Here is a 3,162-nt window from a genome sequence, read left to right as displayed (position 1 = left end):
TTCTTTTCGATTCACAACGTAGGTAATTGTTCTATTGAATATTTTAGCACTTCTTATGGACTATCAAACTAATTTTTTCCTGTTTGGTTTTTATTTTTCTCATTTTTTATTTATCAATTATTTGTACATTACAAAAGTTTATTTTTCTCATCAATTGTTTTTAACATTTCAAAATCTCGAAATATACTTACGAATGAATAACATTTTCAATAATAGATATTATCTTTGGGATAAATATATAATATTATACTTCATAATTCATTGTACTTAAGTCTCCAAAACATAATTATTATTTTTATGTTATATTAATTTCTAAATTTTTCATTTTTCATATATTATATTATTATTTTGAAAGTGAAAGCCTTTTAAGTTAAAAAAAAATGAATTACCAAAATGTCCATTATAAGTTGGACATTTTTACTGATTAGTCATGAACTATTTCTTCAATATTCAAGTTATACAAAATTGTAAGAAAAAAAATCATAAAATATTACCATTAAATTATTATAAATTTGAGACTTAGTTAACTTGGAGATAGACCAGAGCAGTTAACTTGCTTTAACCTCTCTTCTCTGTTGTACAATAGTTTCAAGTTTTATCAGCAATGCATATTCTCCTTTCTTCACCTTCTTTTCAGTGATTTTATGTTCACAAAAGGATTAATGTGCAAAATGAAAAGAAAATATAGTTAGCTAGATTTTGAATCTCATTCACCACCAATGCATCTTTTGGAGGACAAGAATAAAATAATTTTCTGTCAAGGAACAAAATATTTCTCATCTCTTCCTCGAATAGATTCATGTTTTTTGTGGTTTATTATTTTGTTATTTCAATGAACTAATTGTGGATGGTTCATAAGATTTTATATTGCATATAACTTGTCATTAAAGATTATCTCACCCTCAATTTTCATGGTCAAATAATGCTACACACTTTAAGCAAACAGGATTTAACAATAGTACGTCTACAACTTATTACATATTTTCCTTAAAGAAATAACAGTAACATTACTAGTGATTATTTCTTCTTCTGCAGTTCCTTTGCCTTCGTTGCTTCTTTCTCCTTCCCATCATTATTTTGTGCTCCAGCTTTACAATGATTCTTGCAAACCATATCGGTTTTCCAGTTGACATCATGAAATATACTATGGATATTCCAATGCATAGTCCACTTCCATACCCCATAAGAGCAGCTTTCCGAAAATCACTCAGAAATTCAGAATTGCTTTCTTCACCGTCTAGCTGTCCAGATACGGCATAAGTTGTCCCACAACTTTTTGAAACAGGAAAACCACGTAATCCATCATTGCCTTCATATGAATTGTTCTCAAAGGTATGAAATTGATTTCCTTGAGGAATGCACCCTTCAAGATGATTGTAGGAAAGATTGAAGACTGCAAGAGAAGTAAGAGAAGCAAATTGTGCTGGTATCTCTCCTACAAGATGGTTACTTGACAGGTCCAGTGATTCAACCAAAGATAAACTTCCAAGTGATGACGGTATATGACCTTCCAATCCATTATGAGATATATTCAGCACACGGAGTGCAATGAGATCTCCCATAATAGTTGGAATATGTCCTTCGAATTTGTTGTTTGAAAGATCGATAGTGGTGTACAAAAACAAGATTCTCACAATTTCACGCTCATATCCCTTGGATACGACAGCTATCGAGTCTTGGTAATATCGACTTCCTTCATAACTTGGTGTGTTCATTTTTGATGAATTGTCCCCATGGCTTTCAAATGTTGAAACAAACTCGAAGGTAAGTTTCCTGAGAAGGCATTGTAAGAGAGATCTATGATTCGGAGCTCTGGAAACATGTTCTCAATCCTTGATGTTCTGATGGGACCATGCAATTTGTTGAATCGCAAGCTTAGAACTTTCAGCTTTGGCAGAGTCCCCAACCACACGGGGAATGTGTCGTTGAGGTGATTGTCTCCTAAATCAAGAACTTCAAGTTGTTTGCAATTGGTCAAGGATTGTGGGATTTTCCCCTCTAGTTTATTGCCATGCAAGTTGAGGCTGCTCAGTGAACTTCCATTGCTGAAAGTTGTTGGAATATTCCCAGAAAGATTGTTGTGGCGCATATCCAAAACCTGGAGGGAAGTGATATTTCCGAAACACTTCGGAATTTCTCCACGCAAATTGTTTGTCGCTAAATCCAGCATTACCAGTGATGTCAACTTGCATATAGATGAAGGAATTTCTCCAGTGAGATTATTATGGGATATGAAGAAGTAATTTGTGGAATTTGATGTAATAGGTAGTGAACCTTGAAGCAAATTGGACCGCAAATTAATAGTATCTGCAAACTGAAGAGGAATTGAATCCACACTCGTCAGCATATTGTGGGATATATTAAGATCTTGCAATGAAAACATCCAGTTAGACCATGCCCAATCAGGAATTCTTCCTTCAATCTTATTATTTGAAAGATCCAACTGCCAAAGCTGGTTTGCGGATCTTAGAAACTCCAACTCTTTCACTTCACAAGAGGCCAATTCTAACCTAGTAAGAGATTCGGGCAAAGTAACGTTGTTGTCATTGGTCAATGAGATGTTATTATATGAAAGACTAATAGACCGAAGCTGTTTAAGGTTTGAAAAGAGGCTGGCATCCACACGACCACTAAAATTATTGAAAGAAAGATCAAGATCTGTTAGGCTCACAAGGTTTTGAATTGAGTGGGGAAGATGACCCTGCAGCTGATTGCCCTCTAAACTTATCCAGATTAGTGAATTGGACTTGAAATCTTCAAGCGGACCAGATAAGTGATTAAAACTCACGCCTATTTCCTTTAGTGATGGAAGGGATAACATCCCTGGTGGTATTGTTCCATTCAGGGAGTTACCATTAAGGTATAAATACTCAATGCGGGTGAGATTTGAAAGAGATTCAGGAATAGGCCCTCTAAGGTTGCAACTTTGAAGAGACAAATAACGCACCGAAGTTAGATAATAGCCAAGAGACTCAGGCAAATTACAAGAAAAATTCACGTCACTGAGATCTAATTGTATGAGAGATGCACTGCTGTTCCATTTGGTCTTCGGAAAATTACCATTGAGCTCATGATTGATCCCTAAGTCAAGTATTTCCAAGTTGGGCAGGTGAAATATACTCTCAGGTATTATCCCTTACAATCCTGTTTCTGACAGCCTCA

At 34.9% G+C, this 3,162-nt stretch overlaps 1 pseudogene; it reads right to left on the bottom strand.

The window, feature by feature from the left end:
* Positions 1-838: 838 nt before the first annotated feature.
* Positions 839-3,162, bottom strand: part of LOC102593144 (receptor-like protein 12) — a 3,041-nt pseudogene continuing 717 nt past the window's right edge.

Source organism: Solanum tuberosum, unplaced genomic scaffold (assembly GCF_000226075.1).
Source record: "Solanum tuberosum cultivar DM 1-3 516 R44 unplaced genomic scaffold, SolTub_3.0 scf00114, whole genome shotgun sequence".
In the NCBI taxonomy this organism is placed as follows: Eukaryota; Viridiplantae; Streptophyta; class Magnoliopsida; order Solanales; family Solanaceae; genus Solanum; species Solanum tuberosum.
The sequence above is the reverse complement of the archived record's forward strand: the minus strand, read 5'-3'. Positions and strand labels throughout refer to the sequence as shown.